The 15,543-nt window shown below is 34.7% G+C and overlaps 1 protein-coding gene across 2 annotated transcripts in view; it reads left to right on the top strand.

The window, feature by feature from the left end:
* Window positions 1-15,543, top strand: part of LOC128201120 (neurotoxin BM10-1-like) — a 153,448-nt gene that overhangs the window by 14,335 nt on the left and 123,570 nt on the right. Inside the window, exon 2 of one of the 2 annotated variants that reach the window (XM_052896908.1) lies at window positions 2,700-2,769. The exons of the other annotated variant lie outside the window; for it this stretch is intronic. The gene's annotated coding sequence lies outside the window, so the exon portion shown is untranslated. The remainder of the gene's footprint in view (window positions 1-2,699; window positions 2,770-15,543) is intronic. 2 annotated transcript variants of the gene reach the window in all.

Raw genomic sequence — 15,543 nt, 5'->3', positions numbered from 1 at the left:
AGTGTCAAGTGTCTGAGTGTCAAGTATCTGAGTGTCAAGTGTCTGAGTGTTTGAGTGTCTGAGTGTCTGAGTGTCTGAGAGTCTGAGTGTCTGAGAGTCTGAGTGTCTGAATGTCTGAGTGTCAAGTGTCTGAGTGTCTGAATGTCAAGTGTCTGAGTGTCTGAGAGTCTGAGTGTCTGAATGTCTGAATGTCTGAATGTCTGAATGTCTGAATGTCTGAGTGTCTGAGTGTCTGAAAGTCTGAGTGTCTGAGTGTCAAGTGTCTGAGAGTCTGAGTGTCTGAGTGTTTAGTTACTGAGTGTCCAGTGTACGAGTGTCTAGTGTCCGAGTGTCTAGTGTCTGAGTGTCTGAATGTCTGAATGTCTGAGTGTCTGAGTGTCTGAAAGTCTGAGTGTCTGAGTGTCTGAGTGTCTGAAAGTCTGAGTGTCTGAGTATCAAGTGTCTGAGTGTCTGAGAGTCTGAGTGTCTGAGTGTCTGAGTGTCTGAGTGTCTGAGTGTCTGAGAGTCTGAGTGTCTGAGTGTCTGAGTGTCTAGTGTCTGAGTGTCCAGTGTACGAGTGTCTAGTGTCCGAGTGTCTAGTGTCTGAGAGTCTGAGTGTCTGAATGTCTGAGTGTCAAGTGTCAAGTGTCTGAGTGTCTGAGTGTCTGAGAGTCTGAGTGTCTGAGTGTCAAATGTCTGAGTGTCTGAGTGTCTGAGAGTCTGAGTGTCAAGTGTCTGAGTGTCAAGTGTCTGAGTGTCATGTGTCTGAGTGTCAAGTGTCTGAGTGTCTAGTGTCTGAGTGTCTAGTGTCTGAGTGTCCAGTGTCTAGTGTCTACACTAGACACTGGACATAGATCTACTCGGACACTAGACACTCGTACATTAGACACTCAGACACTCAGACACTCAGACACTCAGACACTCAGACACTCAGACACTCAGACACTCAGACACTCAGACACTCAGACACTTGACACTCAGACACTAGACACTCAGACACTCAGACACTCAGACTCTCAGACACTCAGACACTCAGACACTCAGACTCTCAGACACTCAGACTCTCAGACACTCAGACTCTCAGACACTCAGACTCTCAGACACTCAGACACTGGACACTCAGACACTAGACTCTCGGACACTGGACACTCAGACACTAGACACTCAGACATTAGACACTCAGACACTAGACACTGGACACTCAGACATTAGACACTCGGACACTAGACTCTCAGACACTAGACACTCGGACACTCAAACATTAGACACTCAGACACTAGTTTAGTAGTCTAGTGTCCCCTAGTGTCCACTAGTCTAGTAGTAGTAGTCTAGTGTCCGATTGTCTACTGTCTGAGTGTCTAGTGTATGAGTGTACACTGTGTAGTGTCCGAGTGTCTAATGTCTGAGTGTCTGAGAGTCTAGTGTCTGAGTGTCTAGTGTCATCATCAAATTAAAGGTCAAGGATGATTTGTCATCATCAAATCATCCTTGGACCTTTCAGACGTAGTGTAAAGAAGCACTTAAAAAGCTGGCATAGTACAGCCAATCATTGAGAGTAGTAGTTCTCTCGTCAGTTGATCGTATTCATGAACATGTCATGCTGTAGTGTAAAAAAAAATGGGTTAATTACCCACTGTTGGTAGCGCTGATATTCTGACAGGTCCCATGGTGGCGCCATGGATGTGGTAACAGCGACTTAATATTTACAAACACGCACAAATCATAGAATAAGAGGTGCTACCATGAAATGTTTTCCGAAATTTCAGGACCGAACGAAACACAAATTTGATGTTAAAATTACATTAATATATAATGTTTAAAAATATGAAAATATCATCCCTTTGGGCTTTTATAGTAAGATTTATAACAAACGAAATGTTATACTCCATTTACAGAACAGATTTCGGTATGAACGAAAACACGAAAATGAGTCTGAAAATTCGGAATTTCATTTCATGGTAGACCACCAGGTACGTGAAAATAAAATTAAAAGAAATACAAGAAGTAAATGAAAACAATACAGTCTTTGTATTATAAACAAAATCTTGTTATTATTGTATCAAGTCAGAAATTGTTAAGAGCCTGGTAGACTGGCTGCTATACAAGCAAGAAGCTTCATCCATTGGTGAAGTTGCGAGCACAGCTGCCACAAACGTATTCAATTAATTCGAACTTGCTGTACTGTTGCAACTTGTGCAGCTTAAACAATTTTCCGGAGCGATTATAGTTTTTACAGCAAACTCTTGTTAAACGACAAACCGGGAGAAGGCGGGGATTTAGGGCTTCCGCGAGATCTGCTTGCTTTATATAACTGTACAAAAAGTGTCTGATTTGACGTTAACGAAGAATGATTACAATGTATTTTTTTATTTTATTTTTAAAACATATTTTTAATGGCATTTTAGTGTGCATAATCGTTTTATGCTGGCAGGTCACTTTATAAATAGTACATTCATTAATTAATGAATTAATGAGGTTACAGTGTATTATTTTTGACCGTTTTTCCATTTAAAAATATAAAAAGACAGCGCAGTTAAGTACTCACTGAGCAAAATTAAATAGACGCACGGTTTAGCAGGGATAGATAGATAGACAGATACTCTTTATGGTTTCCTCCAAAAGATTACAATAGTAAACTTATTATAAATATAAACAATTACAAGTAATAATCTCAGTGAGGAAACAATGGGCGGCTTATCGCTAAAAACGATTTGTTCCAGGTAACCTTTGGATGGAGAGGAGTAATTATAAACAGGGATTTCTTGGTTGTCTGCCAATCCCCAATCACTAGTAAGTAGGTGTAATGAATGTTATTTATTTTAAAAGGAATTTTAACACACAACATGAAGTCTAGATGTTTTATTTCTTACTAGCTCGCTGGAAAATCGCAACCTCGTCTCGTCGTGACCAAGATAAATAGTATCTTATGCTTTTTTTTATAGAACTTAGAATGGTAAACAAGATGGCGGCCCACCAGATAGAAAGTGGCATGCGTCGCCTATAGACATGAACAGTACCATGGACATAACAGAGTATACTGTTTCGCCCATGATACCCCCCATGCGTTGCTATTCCTGAGGACTCGGGTGTTATTCCTCTGTACCCTGTACCCTCCATTTATCCCTACTGGACACACAACGGTAGGGGCAGATGAAAAAAAATGAAACTCTTACTCCCCAGGGGAGAAAGTTGTTAGGGACAAGTGGAACATTTTTTTTTAACGTCTGAAAAATGCTTTATGCAGACCCATACACCTTGTGGGAGGTGAATGGGTACTGTGGGAATCCCCCCGTAAGCTGGGGGTGTACCCACTAAAAACCAGACGATATACCCTCGAGGTGCCATATGTCGGAGACATGGGTTCGCTTTCGCACTCACCACATCTCCGACGGCAGCGACCCGCCCCCAGATGGTAAGAACAGGTCTCCTCTCTCAAGATAGGGTGGATGGCGTGCTCACCCTACCACTCGGAGGATGCGCCGGTATATTAGCACATCCCCGAGGACCATTGGGACAATACCTTCCCACAGGTATCACCCCGGCCCTAGTGGGGAAGGAGGAGGGGCGGAACTGGGCGCGCCCCTCCTTCTGCGTCTGACTCGTCTGCGGATTGACTTCTGCGACATGACGGCATCGCAGAAGGCGAGCATCGCTTCCCACGATCTCTCACTGCTCACCATCCGCCGAAGCACGGCGGGCAGCGAGAGAGAGAGTCGGTCCCCCCTACCGCAAACAAGATACGACGCTCATCGGCATACGCTGGGCACTCCACCAGCGTATGCTCCGCCGTGTCCTGGTCTGCTCCAAGGGACAAGTGGAACTGACCGTTTATTTTTATGCGTTTACGCATGGGTAATATGAGTATCATTCTGATATATATATATATATATATATATATATATATATATATATATATATATATATATATATATATATATAGATTGACAACCCTCCAGCCAAACGTGGCAGTTACTAGCAAAACTCCCCTCATGGGGAAGGCTTAAGTTCAGCATTGGACAGTTAACGGCTGAAATATTATAATAATATTCCTTATTGTATCAATATATAGATATTATAGTAACAATATATATATATATATATTGTTATGTATTACCCATCCCTATTACTGAATAAACTTATTAAGACGAGCCAGGTGTTCAGCGGAACTCGGTACAACTAATAAGGTTTCGCATCATTAATTTAATCTGCTGCATTTAGAGATATGAATTTACCCACAGTTTCCTGCTTATAGAATTTTAAATGTCATGGGCTGATTGATTGTAGTGTTTCATATATTAGCTGCTATATACATACATACATATATATCTGTCACGCCTGTCTCCCATTAGGGTAGGCAGAAACAATGGAACGCCAAATGCTTCGATTCAAACAAACCTATAATATATTCTGCTATATAATAATAATAATAATATACTTTATTACTCAGACTACAATTTGGTCCATTTTGTTAGTAACAGTTTTCTTACAAACTATGTTAGTAAAAAAGAAAAACAAATTAATTTAATTAAAAAACAATTCACTCAGATGTGAGCCAGCCGACTAGAACAGCATCTGAATGAAATGCCCAATTATAAGCGAGTCATATTTCTCGCCTATTACTTTTAGAATGCTGTCGGTGCTTGTCCCAACTCTGTGTGGCAATGATGCAGTTCTCTTTCTCCATATAGCGTAGTAATCTATGCGAGATTGAGCAAACATGCTAGAAGCTATATATTGTTGGATTCTGGCATAGAATGGGCCACCCCTTTCTTTCCCACGATTGTAAGAAAAGACTATGGATATGATAGAGGGAAAGGGCTCTAGTATCACTTTTAAGACATTACCAAAAGCCTAACTACGGTTGCCGAATCATCTGCCAAGCGTGGCAACTACTGGCAAAACTCCTCTTATGAGAAAGACCTATGTTCAGCAGTGGACAGTTAACGGCTGATATGATGGTGATGTATTAGCTATTGATCATCACTACATAGTATAAAACAAAGTCGCTGTCGCTGTCTGTCCGTCACTATGAATGCTTAAATCTTTAAAACTACGCAACGGATTTTGAAGCGGTTTCTTTTAATAGATAGAGTGATTCAAGAGGAAGGTTTATATGTATAATACATGCATAATATTGTAGAGGAACACTGATAAATTTGGAAGTTTCTAATGTGATGTCGTAAATAAACACATTTTTATACCCTTACATTGCAAACGCTGGCTGAATCCTATGAGATAGGTTAAAATAATGTCGGGGCGCAAATAATGCGGCGCTATTTATTATGAGTATTGCACCCGTGCGATTTCGGGGCAGGTCGCTAGTAGTATTATAACTCAATTAATTTCCAGCAAAAATACATGTTCATATCTGTCACGCCTGTCTCCCATTAGGGTAGGCAGAAATAATGGAACGCATAATGTGTATATCCAGCAAAAATCTATGGTCGGATTTAAAAAAATAAAATAATAGAAACAGCGTAGCGTTGGAAGGTTTAACATTGTTATTTTTATTTCACATTTCGATCTATTTTATTTGTTGAAAGTTGTACAAAGCCGTTATCAATATGGAGTTGGCAGATATTTCCAACAAACTGTAGTGTGGATTTTAGAATCAAAAGAGACTGCATATAGAGACTGCAGCCAGGGCCGTAGTGACTGTATCAGGGCCCTGGGGCAATGCATGTCTTGCTTACAAAATCACTTCTACATTTTTATAGATATAATAAATTGAAATGCGTTATAAAATTTACTGAAATATGACGATGATATGATATATGATGATAATATGACGATATGGGGGGGAAAGGATTGTTAGCAATGGAGTTTGACAGCCCCATTGCTAGCAATATACCCTATTAGGTCGACCTCCACGTGGTTCCCCCTGGAAACCATCGTGAACAATTCTTGTTTAATTCGTCACGATGGGCTAACTGATCTGCTTCATACTCCCCTATCATCCTTCACTGGTGCCCCGCCGGTGTATACCGATAGCGCGGGTCAGGGTTACATTCCAATATCATCTATTAAAAAAAAAAAATTACTATATGATAATATAAAAAAAAAATAACAGGGCAATAATATATATTTACATTCAGAGTTTATTAGAAACAAATCTTAGAATTGTCATTTAAAATTTGTCATTGACAAATAATTGACATATCAAACGTTTTCTATACACTAGCCTGCTATGAATTGAGAAAAATAGCAACTGATGGTGTATCTTTCGTCCTCTTATTACTAATTACATTTGCATAAAAAGAAAGGAGGCAACCATATGATTTACAGTTTTTATTTTATCATTCCTTCTATGTAATTCCTTGTTCTTAGATTCATCGCGCGGCTGAGACGCCCTCTGTGTGACACTATACTACTAGAGATTGCCTCGTTGTTGCTCTGTAAATTTGATTATATATCTATTTAAGTAAAAATAAAAAAATAAAAGATAAATATATTAAATATTATAACTGCCCCAACCGGAGTATTTATTATGTGTCAAATATTAGTAAAACCAGTTATTTCATATTTATTTAAATTTAAAAACTAACTCGACAAATTTTGATGAAATGTCTATGACGTCAATCTGAAAGTACATCCTTTCAGATGAAAAAAATAATTTTCCAAATCGGTTCACTAACGACGCAGTTCTGAGGTAACAAACATAAAAGAAATACGATGGACTCGAGCTCGTTTACACTTTGGGTTTGCTGGAAGAGAACTCATGCAGAGTTAAGCTCACCTTTGTAGGTATATTTGCTTTATATTCTCCCATTTCTTTATGTATTATTCGTGTGTACACACTGTGTATAATGTATAAAAATAAATAATAAAAATCGAATTGAGAACTTGCTTCTTTTTTTAAGAGTGTTAAAAGTGTTTTATTTAATTTTCGAACGCATACAAAGTTAAAGTGTTGGGAGGAACATTAGGTGTCTGGGAATCAGACTAGCTCCTCGATACTGGCTTACTATGTAGAAATGGATCACCCAAGAATAAAGAAGAGAATAAGAAATGAAATTAAATGAAATTAATTTATTTTGTTAGAATGTAGGTAGTTTTAGATGGAAGTGGTTTACATTTCCCATATACATTCTGTCGGCGTGCAAATTATTAAAATTATGAGAAATTTACATACCATATATTCTAAATTTTTTATTCATTAGTTATATATAATACACACATAATTTATTACAGTAAATAGAAAACTTAACTAAGTGCAAAAATAGACAGATACTCTTTATTGTTTCCTCCAAAAGATTACAATAGTAAACTTATTATAAATATAAACAATTACAAGAAATAATTACAATGAGAAAACAATGGGCGACCTTATCGCTAAAAGCGATCTCTTCCAGGTAACTTTTAGATGGAGAAAAATACAAATTACATCTCCAGTGTAGGTTATTCTTATTCTTATTCTGAATTAGGCACACCAACAGTATACATATTATACATAAATTAAAAAACATTTCTTATGTAGTATGCTGATATGCATACCTATAGCAGGCGTACACAACATTCACTACAGATTATATGTATATAAATGTCATAATATAATTAATATAATAAATTAAATTTACAATTACATATTCTTTATTACAAAATTCAATTAAATATAAAACAAGACTGGACAATATCATCAAATCTACATGGTCTTCAGTATCTTACCGCGAAACACTGCCAACGAGTCATGGCATACGTCAATATCCGGATTATTTATATATATTTAGGTTGTCAAGTACATTTGTTTATTATTTTTATTAAACATTCATTAATGGTATAAAAACCATTACATAACAGCCAATTTTTAAGTTTACGTTTAAACACTGTATGAGTTGTTATTTCTCTAATGTAATTTGGTAGACGGTTGTAAACTTTAATAGCCATATAGTATGCTTTTATGTAAATCTAATCTACACACAAAAACAAAAATCTATAAATGAAATTATACAGATAAATAATTCGTCATGGCGGACTTAATCTATGTTCAAAGCATTCGATCAAGGGGATGTTTTAATTAGGAAAATAATTGATGGTACTAATTTCTTGTAAAGAATGGCTATTATTAGTTACGCAGCTTGCCTTCTTTATACCTCTCGAAGTTCAGTATCAATCATTAGGCTAATTTAACAAGAAGGAAGTTAATTTGATTTTATCCCCAATTAATCTGTTCTGTTAAAGGCTAAGAAAAGGATTTCGCAGCCAATCGGAGACTACTCTCGTCTTGATAAAAATATTTGATTTGATTTTAAAAAATAGCTTCGTTCTTGACCAACGTGGAAGTAAAGCCTTTTGATTAAAAAAAAAAGGTATTTTTTATGGAATTTGTGATGGTAAACAAGCTGACGGCCCTTTTGAATTCCATTGAACCCTTATGTTGCCATATCTAAGGACTAAAGTATTATATGTTGGTATGTTTTAATTAGAATGAAAATATATAGAAATATGTATAATATCCAGTAAAAAATCCATCAAGAAGTCACAATACAAACAGTGAATTTTATTATTGAATTTACTGGGTACAGAGGAATAACACCTGTGTCCTCAGGTACAGCAACGCATGGGGGGTATCATGGGCGAAACAGTATACTCTGTTATGTCCATGGTACTGCTCATGTCTATAGACGACGGTTACCACTTTCCATCAGGTGGGCCGTCAGCTTGTTTGCCATTTTCAGTTGCATAAAAAAAAGGAATTATATATAAAATGTTATATATAATAAATCTGTAGAGGTCAATTCTGTACATGAAATGTATTTCCAAAATAACTATCAGGGGGTAATTAGTGATCGATACTGATGCCAAAAATGCAATCAGTAAAATTTTTATCTGTCTGTCTGTATGTTCGTTATAGAAAAAAAAAATCTATTCGACGGATTTTAACAAAACTTGGTACAATTATTCTTCATACTCCTGGGCAGGTTATACTATACTTTTCATTACGCTACGATCAATAGGAGCAGAGCAGTGAAGGGAAATGTTGGGAAAACGGGAGAGGTTACTCCATGTTTAAGCTTCCGTCGCGTGTGCAGCCTTAATAGCCACTTTTGAAAATGTAACAATGTCCACCCGTGCGAAGCCGGGACAGGCCGCTAGTGATAAATAAAATACTAGATTTATAAATACACTATTCAGTGTTTCTACTATATGGTATTTTATATTTCTGTCATTATAAATATATTCAGAGATGAATATAAGAAGATATTCTGTTTTACGAGACTCCAAGTACAGCTCAGACGAGAAGTTATATTTATAGGCGATATTAATTCTCCACGAGACAGGAATGAATATTTATATGTAACTTATATACAGGCGTGACTTACCTTTCTTACCCGTGGGAATTTTTATATATTGACTTAGTTATTAAATAAAAGGCTGTTCACATTTATAGATGAACTTTTTTTTTATACAACTTAGAATGGCAAACAAGCTGACGGCCCACCTGATGGAAAGTGGTAACCGTCGCCTATAGACATGAGCAGCACCATGGACATAACAGAGTATACTGTTTCGCCCATGATACCCCCCATGCGTTGCCATTCCTGAGGACACAGGTGTTCATTTCATTTCATTTCTAGCTTTTATCTGCGACTTCGGCCACATAGCCGGGATAAGTTCACTGCTAAGAATCAAAAAGCAATTACATAGAAGGGATGATAAAAAAAAAAACTATAAATAATATGGTTGGTTCTTTTCTTCTTATGCAAATATAATAAGTAAAAAGTGGACGAAAGATGCTCAGTTGCTATTTTTCTCAATTCACAGCAGGCTAGTGTATAGAAAATGTTTTATATGTCAATTATTTGACAATAACAAATTTTACATTACTAGATTTGTCAGTGACAAATTTTAGATAATTAGATTATATATTCTACACAGATTATTCAGAAAGTATGCAAGCAGGTTATATCTGAATTTGGTAGGGTTATACGGCCGTATAACATTTTTTTATACACTAGCCTGCTATGAATTGACACTTTTATCACTTTATGTAATTCTTTAGGTTCACTGACCAGGTTAAAATATAGTCTATCTTCTTCTCCATCACATGTAGTGTATGTATATCATAGTAATTGGTTAAGATGTTAAGGCGCTAAAATGAAACAAACAAATAAAATTACTTTTCTATTTATAATATTAGTAAAAATATATACACATATGAAATACAAAAGGCGGTATTTATTCGGCGTAAAAAGTAAATGCTTACATTGTTTCTATTTGTTATTTTTACTGTATGTTTCAGTGTAATAAATAATATGCAAAATGATATGATAACTACGCTTGAACGTTTGGTATATTAAGAAAAAAACGATTACATGAATGACTTATGAATTATCAAAGGAAGACTGTACGAAAGTCGTTTGCTTGGGCACCTCTGTCCTATTCGTGTTTCTACCGTGAAACAGTTGTGTTTGCATGGCTGTGTTTCGGTTTGAAGCTTGGGATATGACAGTGAATTTACAGGGTACAGAGTACAACAGAATATCAGCGTTTTGCTCTTTTAAGGGCAAAGCAATAAACTGAGTTGTGACCATTTTGTGTGTATGGCACACGCATGAAGGAAGGGAAAGAAAGGAGATTGTTAGTTTATATATTTTGTTTTTTTATTTGTGCTTTTTTATTTTCATTCTTTTATCTCTTTTACTGTGTATTATGTGTATGTTTTTTGTATTGTAATTTGTGTGCTGTAAGTAATGTAAATAAATTATCTATCTATCTATCTATCTATCTATCTAACACTTGAGTCCTCAGGAATGGCAACGCATAGGATGTATCGTGTCGAAACAGTGTACTCTGTTATGTCCATGGTACTGCTCATGTCTATAGGTAACGGTTACCACTTTCCATCAAGTGGGCCGTCAGCTTGTTTGCCATTCTAAATTGTATAAAAAAAAAGGAATAATAAATGTACACGGTGTTAATCGATCATGCACGGGCTTTCTTGAGTTTCTTGCGGGTTCCTTTCAACAGAAAACAATATTGGAAACCCTACGGTAGATTTATATAAAATGTCGATTTAAAAGTGCTTGTAAACAAGTATATTTGAACAAATATGATTTGAATTTAAAGTCAGGCCAGTTGGCTCGTCGTGACCAATTCGCTATGAATTACTAATCTTATTTAAACAAGATTTTTATAACTTTTATGAATAAAAAATTAGGCAAGGTATATTTGTAGGTACTTTTATTTATATTATACAAAACAAGGTGTAAAATAACAAGCAATGGCACAGTAATAGTCAAGAAAGACTGCTTAAACAAGTCTGATATTTTTTTAACAAAATCTGATAACACCTGAAGTTAGAATTTTTAAGAACTCTCTGTTAACTCTCAAAGATAACAACCTCCGTAACGAAATTTAAGTTAACTCACATTTAATTTTGTCTTGTGTAACTTTTGGAGTTCTATTTAATTTTGGTGAACCAAAGTTGCGAGGAATTTAACTATTATACTTGTCTTCGCCTTTGTAAATTTACGTGAGTGAAGGTAAGTCTTTGAGTTTTGAGTTTTCATTTGAGCAATGATGTTGAATACTTTTTAATTTTTATCGAAGCATTTTTAATTAATTCTAATATAATACGTTTACCAATTTCATTAGGTAATTTGTTAGCTTGTATGCCATAAAAAGAAATTAATTAAAATACTCTTTCTCAAATTTAAAAATGCGGTTGTTGTCAATTCGATTCTATTTTGTATACTTGCTACCTCATAACGCTGTCAGCTATAAATCGATTTGGAAAATTCTTCTTTATTTGAATGGATATATTTTCAGATTGGTTCCATGGAAATTTTATCAAAATTGTTTCTTAAATCAAAATAATGGATTTTGCCACAAATGAAGCCTGGTTTTTATGGAACATAAATTTAATTTTTCTATTATTATTATTACCATTAACATAATGCCCAGTAATGGGTTACTAAATAAAGGTCATATGCCATAAGAAGTGATGCCCTACACCTAACTATGCTCGCTGGTAGCTAGGCTTTTTGGTATAGATTTTAATTTGTGTTTTCAGTGTATAAATATTAAGTAACAATGTTAGATATAATTCAAATAATTACAATATAACCTTAACAGATATTTGAAACGAGCAACAAACTGCTGAATTTCTTGTAGTTACTTCTAAACAAATAACAACTTTCCGAAACAACAGTAGAAACATAAAATATTTAATAAAAGAGCTCTTTTAAGAGTTTGCTTAAATAAGGTTTATTTTGAATTTGCTGTTTCGTATTCTCAGTCGTCTCTTATGATATTTTGAACATGAAAGAGTATGTTGTAGTCTTAGAAGCATTCTTAATTAAAAATTATTTTTAATTCTTTATTTAAAACACGGAGTTTTTTAAATAAAGAATTAAAAATCGAACGCTCAGGCTGAGGAATAAGTTTTCCCTAGACACTACAGTATGGGGTCTTTCAGAAAGGGTATTAAGGTTCCTTCAAGGTCGACAACGTGCACGTGATACCCTAATATTGCAGGCGTCTATAAGCTACAGTAATCATTTACTGTCAGACGGGCTTGTTTGCCATCCAGTATAAAAAAAAAAAACAACACAACAGATATAAATAGTAAATTTCAATAATTATTATTGGCTATCGATAAATTCCAATTTAGCGTGCATAACAGTGGCGCCATCTCGAATTAGGCCGATTGCAATCTCGCCGAGAGTTCTCCGAATGCGAATAATAATCATAGTTATAATAAGTGAGGCGGCCATTTTGTTTTTATTCCGGTTCGAACTTCGCCGATTTGAGGGCGGCGGCGAATTGTTAAAACTTTAGGGAACGTCGACTTGGGAACATTTTTAACTTTTTAAGTATTGTCTTACATTCTTTTTTTTATATTTTTGTCGTTACTTTATTCGAAATCATTTATTATAATATTCTATGAACGTCAATGTTAATGATGTACGTTTTGTGTTTATTTAAACTGATATTGGATAAATAAATGCATCTAGGCTTTGAAACGAGAACTGACCAGGGTTTTTGAAATAAACGATTTTGAAGCTTTATCGAATATAATTAAAGATTAAAATATGGTATGTTGCAGTTTGTTTCTTTATTTAAATCAAATATTCACGGCTCTTGAAAAAAAAACAACTTACATGCTAAGTCTCTCATAAATATATAATCACAATAAAATTTTATATATACTTACTATATGGGCTGAAGAAGGAAATAGGATACTTCTTATCTCGTTTTTTTTTTTATACAACTTAGAATGGCAAACAAGCTGACGGTCCACCTGATGGAAAGTGGTAACCGTCGCCTATAGATATGAGCAGTACCATGGACATACCAGAGTATACTGTTTCGCCCATGATACCCCCCATGCGTTGCCATTCCTGAGGACTCAGATGTTATTCCTCTGTACCCTGTAAATTATTGAACATATTCAGACTACGCGAAGAAAGTCGTGTGTAAAAGATAGTCAATTAATACAATAAGAAGTAAGTCGGTTAATTTCCATGAAACATCAAAATTATTTCAGAATGGGCGAAGATATTTAAAATAACATTTTAAAAGAGTCAATCTCGACCATTCCATCGATTCCCTTCAACTCTACAAAGGTGGACTGTAAAAGATCCCTCAGTGGGATTTGTTCGTCGTTCTATATTAAATCCTTTTTCATGTTTCCCGTTTAAAATTATGGACATCAATAATAATTTTACAAAAAATTTTTTTTCCTTTTTAAAGTTAGATCAAACATAAATTACTTCCAAAAGGATGTTTTAATTGGTCTGCCATTTCATTCATTTATGCTAAGATTAAGATTCTTATCCTCAAACTCCCTTCACACTCATCTACGCGCTATAGTGGACCTTTTACCGTCCATGCTGCTAGATTATGGAATTCTCTTCCCATATCTATCCGTGAGAGTCAATCCCTTAATATTTTTAAGAGTAGACTTAAAGAGCATCTTCTATCTCTATGAACATATATTTATTTATCTATAATACAGTACAGAAGAATAACATCTGAATCCTCAGGAATGGCAACGCATGGGGGGCATCATGGGTGAAACAATATACTCTGTTATGTTCATGGTACTGTTCATGTCTTTAAGCGACATTTACCAGTTTCCATCAGGTGGGCTGTTAGCTTGTTTGTTATTCTAAGTTGCAAAAAAAAAAATTAAAGTGTGCAAAATCCTGCACGTTGGAGATTCAAATGTAATTGAAAACAGTATTTGAATTTAGAATACAGTATCGTGTAATTCCATTTTCAAAATTCAAAACTTTATTCGTTACATCTCATATTTCATCAACGAATAAAAGTTTTAAAATTAGAATAGTCAATGTTTTTATCACGATTGAAAATTGAAGCCTGAATTGAAATCACATTAAACTTTTTGGCACTAAGGTATTGAATTTCGCTCAGCCATATATTTCGTATTGAATTTGCTAATAGGAAATTAATTTTCTGACGAAAACGTGTTTCCAGTGCCAGAGCTCTCGGGAATTGGCTCCTATACAGCGTGGAGGCTGGCCAATTAGTGATTAAATTAGCTAATACTCAAAATTAACATATTATATATATATATATATATATATATATATATATATATATATATATATATATATATATATATATATATATATATATTTATACACAAACACATTAATATACATATGTAAAACAAAAAAGTATTAATGTAATAGACTAGTATTTTATCCCTTTTATTTGAGTTTCACATGAAGTATTTATAATGTTAAAATAGCCAATCTAGCCAAAATTTTAATGAAAATACGTAACTTTACTAATAACTGTTTGATTTATCTTGTAGTTTAGTAAATGATTTCCACAATAATATAGACTATTTACAAATGAAACATTATTTACAAATTACTTATCCATATTTCTTAATTACTTTTTTTACTAAAGTTTCCTTTTTAAAATTTTCTTTTTTCTTTTGAAAGCGAGATTGAGCCTTTCCCACGCGAGACATTTAATTTTGGACAAAAAATCGGGACGTCCCATAATAATAGCAATGTCAAGCAATAGTAAAGTTTTTGAGAATAGCAACACATGTAGGGTACATGTGTTGCCATTTTCAAAAACTGTGTTATGCCTCCGTCCCATGTAACAAACATAAACGCAGCATCGAAAGCGCAGTTTGTAGATGCAGGCGATTTTTGTATAAATTCTCCCTCTGGGAAATTTGTATTCTGATGGAAGTTTGTTCGTTTAAAAAAATAAATGGACGGCGTAAGAAATGGTCGCGGCGTTTTTTTTTTTTTTTATTTTCTCATCTTGATGAGAAAATTTAAAAAAATCTGCTATCATAATAAAACGAGGCAAGAGGACATAAAAGTAATGTAAAGAGACGCGATAAAAAAGCTTGACAGTAATAGGCCATCTGCTAAGAATAGCAATGTGTTGAGATTTGCTGTCAAATTTTTTAATTTTTAAGGGAAATACAAGTCGTCATATATGGGTTTTCATTATTATTATTATCATGACAGAGAGAGAGAGATAGAGACTACATACGAAGTACTCTACATGAATATATTATATGTTACTTATATACTTTCAAAGACGTTATGACATAAAGGCGGTATTAAA

The sequence above is a fragment of the Galleria mellonella genome, unplaced genomic scaffold (assembly GCF_026898425.1).
Source record: "Galleria mellonella isolate WM207_F2 unplaced genomic scaffold, CSIRO_AGI_GalMel_v1 utg35, whole genome shotgun sequence".
NCBI classification, from domain to species: domain Eukaryota; kingdom Metazoa; phylum Arthropoda; class Insecta; order Lepidoptera; family Pyralidae; genus Galleria; species Galleria mellonella.
The sequence above is the reverse complement of the archived record's forward strand: the minus strand, read 5'-3'. Positions and strand labels throughout refer to the sequence as shown.